This window comes from Paroedura picta, chromosome 12, assembly GCF_049243985.1.
Source record: "Paroedura picta isolate Pp20150507F chromosome 12, Ppicta_v3.0, whole genome shotgun sequence".
Taxonomy (NCBI): domain Eukaryota; kingdom Metazoa; phylum Chordata; class Lepidosauria; order Squamata; family Gekkonidae; genus Paroedura; species Paroedura picta.
The window spans coordinates 10017698-10032616 of NC_135380.1; the positions used below are offsets into that span (position 1 = coordinate 10017698).

A 14919-nucleotide genomic window follows, 5' to 3' on the forward strand; every position below is an offset into this window, starting at 1 on the left:
GCAAACCTACTGAATACTCAGCGGACAAAGTCCTCTCTTGCCCCTCCGTCACTCTCTTACCCTTGTAAGGGAGCTTTAGGTGCTGGTGGATTTGTTATGTGTCAGGCAAAAGGAAGCAGCTGCCATGCAGTGAGCCATGTCAAGTGCACCATAAAAAAAAGGGAAAAATAAACTGCCAAATTAATAGCTATCCTTGGCTGAATTAACCATCACCAGATCCAGCTCTGCAGGGCGGGAGGCCTTGATATCTTCCCTGTCCCCTTTAAATGCCCATCCCATGCTGAAGATGCTGGGTAATGAGTTATGAATGGCCTCCTTCCCTCCCCGCTTCCCGCCCCCTCCCGCACACCCTCCACTGATGTTTTGAGACTCCCCCCTCTCCACAAACAGCTGTTTCCTATTACCCGTAAAGCCTGACAAGGTGCAGGCCTAGAATGGAGCCTCCTCTGGCAGGTAATTTTGACGAGGCACAGCAGGCGAGAGCCGGGTGTCTCTGATGGGTTTCCGGTCCTCTTATCAGGCCTGCTTGGCACTCCCTCTAGCCCAGACAGACCAGCCGACGTCTGGAGATCAAGTCCATTTCAGAGAGACCAAGGGAGGGAGTGGGCGGGTGGAGGGAGGGAGGGAGGGAGGCCGTCTGGCGAGCACCAGGGTGGCTTCGGCAGGTTGAGGGGTGGTGGTGGATACAGTCCAGTTTGTTCTTCATGCGGAAGGATGGAGAAATACGGGACGTTGTGGTGACACCAGGCAGATGTGGGTGAACGTTGTCAGTTCTCTGAGTTGATCCGAACAGTCCCCGTTTTGATGGCATGTTTTCTTTGCGAAAAGCAAACCTGTAAGTCTGAATTGATTTAGAAAATCTCTACATGTTTGAGGCAGTTTATGAGTATGAGCAATACCATAATATCACCATAAATTATCCATGTTTTCACATCTTTCTTTGTTACTCTGTGTCATATTTTCCCCCGGAGTAATGTCGCCAGCCTCTGAGTGATGCAAACCACTGACATCCAGGCTACATAAATGTAGATCAAACCAATAGTTTTTGTGTTCTCATAAAGTTGTGTCATAATGTGGCCCAGTTGTAAAACACATTGGCATGTTGATCTCCTCAGTTATTTGCAATTTTTGTTTTGTTTTTTTAAAGGTCGTTTTCATGCATCCCAGTTTGTTTTCACTGACATTTCCCCTCCTCCTGATCTTCAACCATCTAAGGTTGCCAGCCTCCAGGTAGGGCTTGGATATCTTCCAGCAGAACTGATTTCGAGGTAAAAAAGGTCCGTCCTCCTTGGAGAAAATGGCGGCTTTACAGGGTGGAGTCTATTTCATTATGGCCCACCAAGGTTCTGCCCCTCTCCAAAGTCCTCCCTTCCCAGACTCCACCCCACCCCCCAAATCTCCAAATTTCCCAACCCAGAGTTGGCAACCCTATCAAGCACCCACCCCTACTGAGTAGATTCTGGGATTGGATCCATGCCTGGAATTGTTGCTGAGCTAACCTAGATGAACAGGTGAGAAGAGTATCTGTCTGCTCACGTTTCTTCTTTCACTTCAGAAGTCTCTGAAAAATAGACCCATGATGCTGCTAGTTTCAGGCTATCCTGACTCACAGTGATTGAGATGCAACAGACAAATTTGTCCTCTCCCTGTCTAACTCTGCTAACCTCTGTTGGGATGGCAGTAACAAAAGCATTTTGGCAAACTTTTGGGGCTCAGAGCACCAATCCACATGGTGATTGGGGGCAGAGAAGTTGGAGGGAGTCTACCCCTGTTATTAATGTATCCTTTGGAATTGTAAGTAGCCGTGAGCTGGCCTTGACCTACAGCAGTGACTAATAAATTGAGTGAGTGAGTAAGTGAGTGAGTGAGTGAGTGAGTGAGTGAATGAATGAATGAATGAATGAATGAATGAATGAATGAATGAATGAATGAATGAAAAAATTAGACCCTGAGAATCTTGTTGGTCATCAAGGTGCTCCGGGACTTGAATCTAAAAATTAGCTGATACCAAATGTCACTACTGTTCATATTTGTTTACATTGTAATGACAAAAAGCATGATGGGATATTTCCTTTTTCTTTTCCCTTTCATTGAAAGGTAGATCCACCTCTGCCCCGATCAAAACATGCCTCTTTCTTCCTGTAGGGAAACTTGTCGTTTGTATTATGCCTGAGCTGGGAGGGTTAACACTCTCTAGGCAAGGGCTTCTTTGAGGCGGTTCCAAAAGAAAATAAAGATCGCAATCGCCTCCAGTTCGGAGGATTGAATTCCAGGTGAACCAGCTGAAAGGGAGCTTTTACACTGAACGCTCTTTGTGTGGCTTGCCATGACCTGCCAATGATCTAGAGAATTTTCATATGCATGCAACACGGGAATTTGATGAGTGTCAGGTTTAATCAAAAGACGACTTTTTAGATATTCTTCTCGTCATCTGAGGGAAGATGTTATCCAACTCTGGAACAATAGAAGGGAAAGGGATGAAATCCCCAAAGTCATGTCTAAGTTGATTGCTGAAGAGGCGCATAACTATTCTTTAAAACACTAGGCATTGCATAAACATTCCCATTCTTCCACACATGTTTTTTTTTTTACTGTTGAGAAACCCCTGAAATATTTTTCAGGCTTCGAGAAACCCAAGAAGTGGTTGATTATGCAGAATATGGCTGGGAAGCAGAGCTGTGGACACGCCCACCTGGGGCCCCTCCCTCTCCCACCCCCTCCAGGCCCATCATTGGCCATTTTGAGAGGGGGCGGCAGGTTGGCATGGCCATATATGGTAATATAACCCATAAATGTTTAACAAATTTTCTAAAATATATAAAACATTAATTAACTCCCACCTATTCAGGAAACCTTTTCAGGGCTGCCAAGAAACCCTAGGGTTTCATAAAACCTGGATGAGAATGCCTGGAATACTATAATTAATACCAGCTCAGGTAAATAGTAATTTCTGTGAAAAAAATAATATGGGGAGGGGAATTTCCCCCCTCACACAAGTCTCTCTGTGTGTGTGTGTGTGAAGTGCTATCAGGTTGTTTCCACTTTACAGTGACCCAAAGGATGAAACCCTGGTTAAGAAAACCTGCCCTAAAGCATCCATTTTCTTCAGGGGAACAAACTGTAATTCCAGGGGATTCCCAAGTCCTACATGGAAACTAAAACTATAGAAGTGTTACCAGAAACCGGGGTTCCAGTGCACTTAAAGAACGCAATGCAAACTCTTTTATGTTGTAAATCTCTTCTTCTTTAATACATTTCACAATTAATCACAACCCTCACAAAATCTGTAATGGAATCTGCAAAGTTGTTATAATGAATAGTATTCTTCAAAAACAAATGCAATATTTTAATAAAAATAATGAGTTTTCGGGGGGGGGACAACTTCAAATACTGGAATTTGGTGGAGGAAAAATGAAACTGCACTAGAAAGAAGAAAATGTCATGAAGGTCGCAGTGGCTGGGCCTTTAAACACAAAGTGCAGTTTGCCAAAATGCTGAGGCTGCAAAAGGAAGTCACATTTGAAGAATGAAGGCTGGAGGCTGGAATCTCTATTTCCGGGTTGCATCGGAAGTGACATCATTGTGGCAGAGACACTGATCCTCCCCCCCCCCCAGAACTCCCTGCCTCCCCCATCTGCCATTGGTATTGCTAGGCTGTGCTTGACAACCCTAAAATTGGTTTTGAGACTGCCGTAGCTCAATTCCCATGCTAGTCATCCCAACCCATAGAGGCCCGACCTACATACATACAAAGAGGCCTTCAAGTCACCTTTTACAAGAATAACATTTATTAAAGAAGTGAAGGGCAAGGAAAGTCTATCATCGAAGGGTCCCTTGGAACCCCGCCAAGTCATGGGTGACAATTTAAAAATGGTATGCTAAGAATCCTAAACCTTATGGCTTTTGTAGGAAGGGTGCCAAGACAGTGGAAGGAAACAGAAAGGCCAAGAAATCATATTTATTTTGAAAGGATCAAGGCCTCTCGCATAGGGAGGTTTTGGATGACCCGAGGATGAAAACGAGCCTGATTCTAATCTTGCTGTTTTGCGGCTTGACGGAGTGACAGCAGAAGCGCCCTGGGTGGATTGCGGGGATGTTGTAAGGTTTCCTTGTGTGAGAATGACGGATTCAGTGGTTCAGAAGTAAGCCTGCAAGACTTGGCAAGACTTGGGTGGCCTGCGATCCGTATGGAGAAACAGGAGTATTGTTTCGAAGGAAACCATGATTGACAGCTTTGCTTGCCAAAAAAGGAAGCCGTGGGGAACCGGCTAACGTCAGAACCAAGAGCCTGCTAATATGCCCAAGTGGCAGGGGCAACGTTTAAGAAGGGCAAGGGCTTAACACCCCCCACCCCCCCAGTCTGGGTCAAAATGGCTCTAGATTTCGAAGGCAAAAAGTTAAATTTGGAATCCTCCCAAGTTTAGCAGGAGGAGCAATTCTGCAACAGGAGCAATCGATGGAGCCCCTTTGATGGGAGGAAGTCCAAAAAACATTTCATGGAGGCCTGGACTAGAGATTCCAAGTAGCACCCAGAAATGTCTTGTTATTAGAATTGTTCTCCAGGTGTCCAAGATCACTTTCCCAGGAGAAAATATTTGCTTTGGTGGGCAGCCTCTATGAGATTATACGCTGCTGAGGTCGCTCCTCTCCCCAAACCTGACCATCCTTTGTCTCCACCCCCAAATCTCCATATGTTTCCCAATCCAGAGCTGGAAATCCTAGTCCAGAAAGAATGTATTCCCAGGAGTTACTTTTAAAACTTCAGTGGTTTCTAGATGATTTTTATAACAAGCAGGTCACTAACTCTGTAAAGCAGGTGGTAGTCAACCTGTGGTCCTCCAGATGTCCATGGACTACAATTCCCATGAGCCCCTGCCAGCATTTGCTGGGAATTGTAGTCCATGAACATCTGGAGGACCACAGGTTGACTACCCCTGCTGTAAAGTGTGGGCTTAATCCCAATGAAGAAGAATAGGTTTTTATACCCCAATTTTTAAATATATATTAAGGAATCTCAGGGTGCCTTATAATCACATTCCCTTCCTCTGCCCCACAACAGGCATCTTATTAGATAGGGGACTGAGAGAACGGTGGGAGAACGGTGACTGGCCCAAGGCTCAAGGTCACCCAGGGTCACGTGGAGGAGGGGAGAATCAAACCCAATTCTCCACCACTCTTAAGCACTATGCCACTACAGAACAAAAGATGTTACAGTGAAAAAAGGAGATTGTTATCCAGTTTGCATAACAGATCTTAGCACCACACAAAAATCACAATCTCAGGAACAACCCCTTGCAGATGTTTCTGGCCTCCATCCATGAGAAACTGTCTGTGATGGTGGACAAAAGGAACTTGGCTTTTTGAGAATTGTTTTATCACCTCCTGTTATTTACATACGTGGTACCTGAGATCAGCTTTTCTCCGCCTGGGTTTGCCTTTGACTCTCTAGATGTTTTGAATAAACAGAAGTTGGCCCAATGCAGAGGCTCCAATTAAATTGAAAAACGTCCCGAGGTCATCGGCTAATCAACCAGCATCATTTTCCAAGGATTCTTTCATCAACTAATCTGGTTACCTCATTGTCCTGCAGGATGGTGTTCCTTTGCCCAAAGCTTTCTGGTATTGGAGAAAGCTGATTGCTATAAGACAAGAGAACCCAGGACAAGATAATTCATTTTGAATTCAGTTTGGATCTCTGCTGTTTTGGACCAACAACAACAAGAACAACAAATCAGAGGGATTGTCTGAAATATTTATTGCAGTTTGGTGTGTGTATCTGTTTGTGTATTCAGTAGATTTAAAAATCCTTCCCTGCTCCCAAGGAGCTCAGAGTGGCTGATATACATGGCTCTCCTTTCCTCATTTTATGTTCACAACCACCCTGTTAGGTAGATTAGGCTGAAAGAGGTTGACAACATACATCCTGTGAAGTGGGTGAGGCTGAGAGAGCTCTGAGAGAACTGTGATTGATCCAAGGTCACCCAGCTGGCTGCATGGGGAGGATAAGTCCTTCCTCCCAGCCCCCCACCTCAGACTTCAACCCCCACCCTCTAATCTATGGGTAATTTCCAACCTAGAGCATCAAACTAGAGGTTGGCAACCTACAACATCTGCATGGGAGGGGCCTCACTAAGGTCATCTTCTATGTGTTCATTGCCTTCTCCACCTGCTGTCACAGTTGGAAGCAATACAGAGACCGGATGTTGAGGCTACCAGGGTCTCCTGTGTGTTGGCGACTGAACAGGAGCAATTTGTGGCAGGATAATTAATACACCCCAGAGGATACTATAACAGTCATCTGGGCTTGTCCTGGAGAGAAATGCAGTAGCGTTGGCCATCCCTGGTGGAATCAAGTTGGAAAGAAGCAAGTAATTCTTGTGGCTTCCTCTGCAGATGGATGCTTTGGGCTTCCATGTGTGTATTACGTGCTGGAAAGTGGCTTCTAACTTATGGTGACCCTACGAATGAATGACCTCCCAAATATCCTATTGTTATGAGTCTTGCTCAAGCCTTGCAAACTGAAGGACATGACCTCCTCGATTGTGTCAATAGGGTTTGTGAGGCAAGAGATGATCAGAATTAGTGTATCGTTGTGTTCTTCTGCACAGTGCTGACCAGGTTTAGCTGAAGGGGCACTGCTGTTGTCTGTCAAAGATCTACATGGCTGTGGTCTATGAAAGATCACCGACCACTGTTGACCGCTACTCCCACTGTCAATGAAAAAAACGACGTTGCTGTTGTCTATGAAACATCCTCCACCAGTGTGACCTTCCAAAGGTTTCTAGGAAATTGTAAATTTCGATGCTTTGTCTTGTCACATACCTAGGGTGTTCCAGCGCATTGTCTGGGAATCACCGCCCTAGTAAGAAAGGGGGAACTGGTATGGGCGGTAGATATTGGACTGACTGTTGACCTGGGAAATTCCATGGATGTTGCCCCCTGAATTCCGTGGACTTTTGGCTTTTGCCTGAGCTGTGGAACAACAACCTCATATTCTTCCCACCCTGGTTGGATTCAAAGGGCCATGTGTTGATGGAGATGAAGTCGGACATGTCATAACCGAATGTTTATGGAAGTATTAGCATCGTGGTGACCCAGAAAAATGCAGTGTTTGTGTAGTATCTGTTACACAGCCTCCCCCAGTCCCGTGATTGATAGCAGTTCTAGTCTGGCCACTAGACATTTGGAAATCATTAGCAATGTCACAGATGGAGTGCTCTCGGATAATCTCACTCTCCCTTTTCTCCCCCAAGTTTATTATTGCATGATGGAAAAGGCCGGGCTGCGGTGGAAGCCGATCCCAGCCTTTTGACTGACAAGCAGCGCCAATGGAACCGATGTCTAAGGCTCACATGTCATTCCCTTACATTTCGTCCAGAAGTCCGGGTGGAAATAGAGGTTGGATGCCTTCCTGGTTGCCAGGTTTCGGAAAACAGCCTTTTTTGCATTTCCCTCCAAGTGGGGCAGAACTGAATGTGGATCTCACAAGTTCTTTTATAAATGATCATGGCCTGTATCCTGTAAAGCCTATTTAAGAACTATTTGCGGGGGGGGGGGGGATATCTGCAATTCTTAAGAGACATTACCATGCTGTTGCTGTAAGCTTTGGCTCTTTCTACATTTGCCTCTCTAGACCAAGTATGTTCGATCGAACAAGTCTCCCATTCAAGGTTCATAACACTATTTTGAATTTGACATCATCTGATAGGCAACAGACAGTGGGATTGTGGCGCAGGGTAGTGAGGCAGCCGATATGTGGTCTGAAGATCTGACCATGAGGCTGGGAGTTCGATCCCAGCAACCGGCTCAAGGTTGACTCAGCCTTCCATTCTTCCGAGGTCGGTAAAATGAGTACCCAGCTTGCTGGGGGGTAAACGGTAATGACTGGGGAAGGCACTGGCAAACCACCCCGTATTGAGTCTGCCAAGGAAACGCTAGAGGGCGTCACCCCAAGGGTCAGACATGACTCGGTGCTTGCACAGGGGATACCTTTACCTCTTTTAATAGGCAACCTACAGTGGGATTTAGAAATGGCAGGATGGAATAGCGGTTGGACTGGGGAGACTGGGTCCCAATCCCTGCTCTGCCATGAAGCTCCTTGTGTGTCATCTTAGGCTAAGCACAAGTCCCGGTCACAAGACAGTGTTCATGTTCATGTGATAGTGAAAGTTTTATATAATTAAAATGGAAATTACAAGACCGCAGATGTAAACAGTGAGTGAGCCTTTGATTAGTACGCAACATAATGGAGATGTTTACCAGATATACATTATGCTGTGTACTAATCCAAGGACCTACCTTGAGGCACTGAGCCAAGATGGGTCTGCTGAACTGAGTGATGAATTTTAGGGGGGCTGGTTTTTCTTGTGGATCTTTTTTTTTGTTTGTTTGTTTTTAAATCTTAATTTGATATTTTACTATTTTTACTCTGTTGTAAACTGCCATGAGGTGACTGGCTTGAGAACAGCGATTAATACATCTAATTATGAATGAATGAATGAATGCTTTAGGATTCTTAGGGCTGATCCTGCGTTGAGCAGGGGGTTGGACTAGATGACCTGTATGGCCCCTTCCAACTCTATGATTCTATGAGTCTATGATCCTGCATTGAGCAGGGGGTTGGACTAGATGGCCTGTATGGCCCCTTCCAACTCTATGATTCTATGATTCTATGATTCTAATGAATGAATGAATGAATGAATGGTGTCTTGTGAAGTGTGTATGCACATGAAAGCTTACACCTCGAATAAAACTTTTTTCTGCTACTTCAAACTGACATGGCTACCCCCTTGCGGGATCACTATTTTCTCCCAGGCTAGCGTACCTCACAGGGTTCTTGGAAGGACACAATGGGGGAGAAAAGCCATGCATGTCACCTGAGTTCTTTTTCATGGAAAGACAGGAGAAAACTGTACAGATAGGGCTCTCAATGCAGTCTCCTCCCCTCGGCACAGATCTAGGGATTCTGGTGGCTTGGTCTCATCTCTGGAAACCAAAAATCTTTCCAAAACAGAGACTGAAGCCAAGACTAACAACCAGTGGGGATATTATAAATAAACACACTACACACCAAGCTTCTCAACCTGGTTCTGAGAAAATCCACATGGCCCATGAGTCAGAGGGAACCAATCCTGTTATCCCATTATCCCGAGAAACCTCTCAAAGAGGCCATGATGGAAGGGTCGAATGGAATTAACGTGAGAAATCCCGAGATAATTTATCAGCCTTCATGTTCCTGAAACGATCTTGAACACAGAGTGCTGAGTCTAAATACTCCAAAACAGAAGCTTGGATATCCAGACAAGAATCTGGATCAAATCTTCATTTTAAACAGCTTTCTCCCAACAAAAGGCTGGTTTTCTTATTGGTTGCAGCAACATTTCACAACAGACCTGTGTTTTCCAGGATGCCTCTAGAATTCTCATCATTGATATACGGTTTTTGCAATTTATTCTGGCCTGTGATCAAGTAGAAAAAGAAGAAGAGTTGGTTCTTACATGCCGCTTTTCCCTACCTGAAGGAGGCTCAAAGTGGCTTACAGTCACCTTCCCTTTCCTCTCCCCACAACAGACACCCTGTGAGGTGAGTGAGGCTGAGAGAGCCCTGATATTCCTGCTCGGTCAGAACAGCTTTCTCAGTGCCGTGGCGAGCCCAAGGTCACCCAGCTGGTTGCATGTGGGGGAACGCAGAATCGAACCTGGCATGCCAGATTAGAAGTCCGCACTCCTAACCACTACCCCAAACTGGCTCTCCTTAGCTTCCCCCCCAAGTTTTAAAATTAAAACACAAAATTTATCAACCAACTCTTGAACATTCATGTAATGCATGGTCTTGCTTATTTAGATTTATAAAGAGGGAAACTGGGACTCAATCAGAGTGTTGACATTGATATTACTGATCTATTGTGGTTGTGTGGAGGTGGAGGTGGAGGTAGGCGGCCAACTTTCCTTGATTGATTGATTGCATTTATATACCGCCCTCTCCAGAGGCTCAGGGCAGTTCACATGGAACATAGGGACAATATAGAGACTTGGAAAGTCAAGGCAGTTTTCCAAACAAAAGCCTGTAGTAGCCAATGAATATATTCAGACATTATTGCTTGGGGAGGTGACATGATATAGCTCTCAGAAGCTAAGCAGGCCAACACTTGGATGAAGGTCCACCAAGGAATCCTCTGCAGAGGCAGGCAATGGCCAACCACCCCTGCTTCTCCTTTACTTTGAGAGCCCTGGATGGGGTCACCATAAGTTGGAAGCTAAGTAAGGTCAATACTCAGATGGGAGAGCACCAAGGAAGCCTCTGCAGACCACCTTTGCTTCTCACTTGCGTTGAATGACTGTCACTTGGGTCACCATAAATCCGTTGCAATTTGATGTCACTTTACACACACATATTCCTATTTTTGCCCTGACCGGGATAGTTCAGATGAGCCTCATCTCATTAGGAAGCTAAGCAGGTTCAGCTCTAGTTAGTGGATGGGAGATCTTTGAGGAATATCCAGGGTGGTCATGCTGAAGCAGGCAGTGGCAAACCACCTCTGAACATCTCTTGCCTTGAAAACTCCATGGGGTTGCCAAAAGTTGACAGCAACTCTAGGCCTCCATCCCTATCGCTATTATTGTTTAGTAGCAGTAGTCATGGCAGTAATGAAGTATTGTTACCCTCATTGGAGCGGAGGGCTCCAATGAGACTTTCTACAGTTCCCTCCTTCACCCTCTCCATCAGTCTACAGAAGGATGGATGGAAAGATGGTGCATGATCCCAACTGTGTCTCCACTGGAATCTTCAGGTGTTGCATTGAGGGCAAGGTAAGTCCAATTCCCAAATGCCTTCAACTAAGAGTATGGCATGATCGCTAGTATTTGTATAATGGCTTCCCTACATACCCCCGCGCAATAAACAAGATTCCAAGCGGGTGACCATTTGAGGCCTTGTGTTGAGGGGCAAGTCCGTCCGAAGGCTGTCTCCCAACTGGTAATAGATCATGGCTCCCTGAAATCCCAGCTATTTCCCTGGCTTTATCAAGGCAGTTTAATACCAAATAGGTCAAGTAATTTTAGAGTTAAGTAGAGTTATGAGAACCAAACATCTGTACAGTGCAAGCCTTGCAATAAGCCTTCCCATTCATAATAATGTTGAACAAAGCTCTGGAGAGAAATTGGATAAAATAAATGTTTTTTTTAAAGGTTTTAATGCTTTCTGACTCACAGCCAAAAGCTTAGTGAATCTTCCTGAGAATTACTTTCTGTTACTCGTAGAGAGTGGGGGGAAATTGCTTCCCTTTCCCTAAAATCTTATGAGCTGGTGAAAATGCCACCCGGCTGAGGCTACTTTTTTCAAATGTTCCCTTGGGGGTCTGAGAAGAATCCTGACAGTTTATGGGCCTCCCTGTGAAATTCAACAGGTCCAAGGGTATAAATGAAGTATGGTCTGGGAACCTCCAGTGGTCAGTGGTGCACTTGTAGCTGAGCCTCAAGCCCACACTTCAAATAAAGTGAAAATAAAGCAGAAGAACCAGATGTTTCTTAGCTTTATGATGAAGAGGCAAGCTCCTTTTCAGCGTAGAAAGGGAAGCCAGCTTGCCTCTTCAGCAATGGGAAAAGCTACTATCTGCGGGGGGAAACAGTAGCGGATAATGAATGGAGCCAGGGTGGGGAAATAATTTTTCAGCAGACGCTCTTCTAATGGGATGGCCATAATGTGGTGCCCCATAAACAGTGGTCCTCAGTACAATGCACTGCAAGAGAGATTTGGAATGGGCACAGGAAAATTTCAAATATCTCCAAAGATAGTGTAGAAAGAAATATTAATTATTCTGCAACTGTCCAGGGGTAGGGGGGAAAGACCGAGAGCATGAAATCAGCATTATTATGGGAGAATCCAGTAATGATGGATGCTTAACCACAGTGCAATAAATGTGCTTGTTTTGGAATCTAGCCTAAGGCAGCTGAGCAATTTCTCAAAACCTGGTTTGGGCTTTTCTATGCTTTGGAACTAATCTGACCTTTTGGGAAGCCCTGTTCTGGGAAGGGGTGCTGCTGTGAATGTCACTAGGAATGCATTCAACAGTTGAACTTACCTCAATTGGAGATCTTGTCCCTGCTGGGAGATTGGTTTACTTTGTGCTTAAAGGCTATGAGTACTGCATACGTGCAAAGGAACTGAATGGTTGAGGCTAGCCTGATGTCTCTTATGCCAAGCAAGGCTGACCCTGGATGGTCCTTGCATGGGAGACCACCAAGAAAGTCTGGGGCTGCTCCAGAGAGGCCAACCATCTCTGAACATCTTCTGCCTTGAAAACTTCACCAGATCATCAAACCCTGGCTATGACTTGACGACCCTTTACGTCACATGCATGTGCAGATGCTGCCCATTCAAAATGATCAATGGTCATCAATATCTCTAAAGGTCATTTAAACAAGTAAAGAAGGGTAGGATGTCATTTTAATTTTTTTTTACTTCATTTATACCCGCCCTTTCCCCACCACGGGGACCCAAAAGAACAGACAAGGAAGTACTTTTTGATTTACAGTCATTCCCATGGGGAATTCAGAGCTGCAGGACGTGGTGGTGGGCTACAAGCACGGACAGCTTCAAGAGGGTATTGGATAAACATAAGGAGAAGAGGTCCATCAGGGGCTATTAGCCACAATATACAGATTGGACACATTGTCTGGGGCAACGATACTCTTTATTCTTGGGGGGAGGGCACAGCAGGAGGGCTTCTGGAGTTCTGGCTCCACTGGTGGACTAGATCGGCCATTGGCCTGATTCAACGTGGCTTCTCTTATGTTCTAACGTTCTTATCTTGCACAATTCTCCTTGTATATAAAATTGGAATTAATTGGGGGAGGGGGTCACTTGTTGTTACTTGCCTTGAGTCTACTGGCGAGGGTGGGATGCAAAAAAAAAAATTGTTATTGTTATTATATTTTTGTCTTATGCTGTTTTCCAGAGGGCCAATCCTGCGTTTTGGTTGATTTCTTCATCAGCCAGCCACAGCAAATGTTCACAGCAGTGGGTGGAGTGTGGAAGAGGTTCGTACGGACGTTTCTGGGTCTCTTCCATGTGTCAAACTGTGCATGAGGCTTTTGGGATGAGGATGATATCAAGTTCCATCTGGGATTTAGCAGAAGCCAAATTCACCCACTCGCAATTTTTTTTCCAGAGGCTTGTTGCTACAGATGTACTGAGGACACGGAAGGAAGGAAGGAACCCTGTGATTGGAGCCTCCTGGTTTATTCCCCAAGGGCGACCTTTTTGTCCTGCTTTCTTCCATGCCCTTTCAGGAAATACAGAACCGAGACTGTGGGCACTATGCTCCGTTTCTTGTCCAAATTCTATGGCATCAATAGATTCTGCGAAATGAGTACCTTTGAAGAGATTTGGCCCCTTTTGCACAGTTCCAATCAAGGGAAAGACGAGAAGCGTCTTGAGATATGGAAGCCTTGCCCCCTCCCCATGGAAAATTCTATGTGCACTCAGCACCGGTATGCTCTGTATCTGTGTTTCCCATCGAGGTCCCTGTCTTAACCAGGCTCCATCCTCCAAATCTCTAGCTGTTTCCCAAACTCGATTCAAGAGCCCTATATCCATTGGTGGCCAGGGGAAACCTAACAGCCCTAGTTTGAGCTTACCAATGTTTGTGTTACCATCAACCTCTGTAGGGTTTCTACCTGCTCCCCCTGCATGCGCTACTGCCGAACCCTGGCCATGGCAGACCTGACAGTATACCTGCAAAGTAGCCTTTGACATGGCTGTGATATGAAGGCACCAACAATAGTTATTCTCTGGCAGCTGGCCGTTTTGGAACAGGCCGGAGCCCGAATCCGGGAGGCACATGCGGCCTGCGTGCATTCCCAGCTGGGGTCAGATGACAACGAGGGCTTGGCAAGAGCTTTTATCACTTCTGTACATCTTCGAGGCTGCTTGCCAGATTGTGTAGGGGGCCAAGTATTTGGGGAATCAAAAGGATGCTGGTGGAGGTTGATGCGTAACGTTTCCAGAGCACTGTGAAGCAACCCTCTCGCTTGTCCGTTTCATTTGACACCGGAGCGCAGCGTTACCGGGTCTCCGCTGCCAGACCTTCTTCTCTTAAATTGCCAAGACTGTAATACACACATAAAGATGAAGCACAATAAATTGTTCCAGCCCGCAGATCCGTGGAGTGTGCTGCATTTCTCCCTGCTTCCTTCCCTCCCACTTCAACAGACGGGAGCCAAAATCTATTCCAGCTGGGTACAGAATCCAAGGTTCAGCATTTATCTGTTACGGATGGAATGCATCAGCTAATGAATTCGGCCCAAGTGGTGGTGACAATTCGCAGAAGGTTCCTTCCGTAGTAAATCCATGCAAGGATATTGGCTGCAGAAGAAAACCCTTCCCACTGTGGGTGTTTGTATTATATATTTGTGACATGCCTTTGGTTTATAGCCCAACGAGGGACAGTATTATCCTGCATTTTCTGTGTCAACGCAGTCAGGTTGCCATTTTGTATCACAAGGAGAGCATATTGGAGGGTAGAAATGCGCTTGGGGTGAGGTCATTAACTCTGGGTTGGGAAATTCATGGAGTTTTGGGAGTGGTATCTGGGAAGGTCAGAGTTTGGAGTAGGAAGGAATTCAGTAGGGATGTGATAGTACTTTAGGAGTTTGATTTCTCCTAGACACTGTGGTATAGCCTACGGTCAACCCTCTAAAGATGCCATTTCCTTCAACTGAACTCATTTATTTCATCTGGTGATCCAGGAGAATCTCAGGTCCCTCCTGGAGATTGGTAACCCTAACTGGAAGGCATATGTGAATGGTGAGGACAGACAAGCTTTGGACTTTCTATGCTGGGCAGAGAATTAGACTGAATAGCTGTAAGATCCTTTCCACAACACAGAAAGCTGCCTTACCATTTGTTGACTTACATTGA

The 14919-nt window shown here is 45.5% G+C and overlaps 1 long non-coding RNA gene across 1 annotated transcript; it reads left to right on the plus strand.

The window, feature by feature from the left end:
- Positions 1-352: 352 nt before the first annotated feature.
- On the plus strand, positions 353-14060 carry LOC143821903 (uncharacterized). Its single transcript, XR_013225960.1, has 3 exons — positions 353-453; positions 12956-13037; positions 13169-14060. It is a non-coding gene; the product is annotated as an uncharacterized LOC143821903 (long non-coding RNA).
- Positions 14061-14919: the final 859 nt, after the last annotated feature.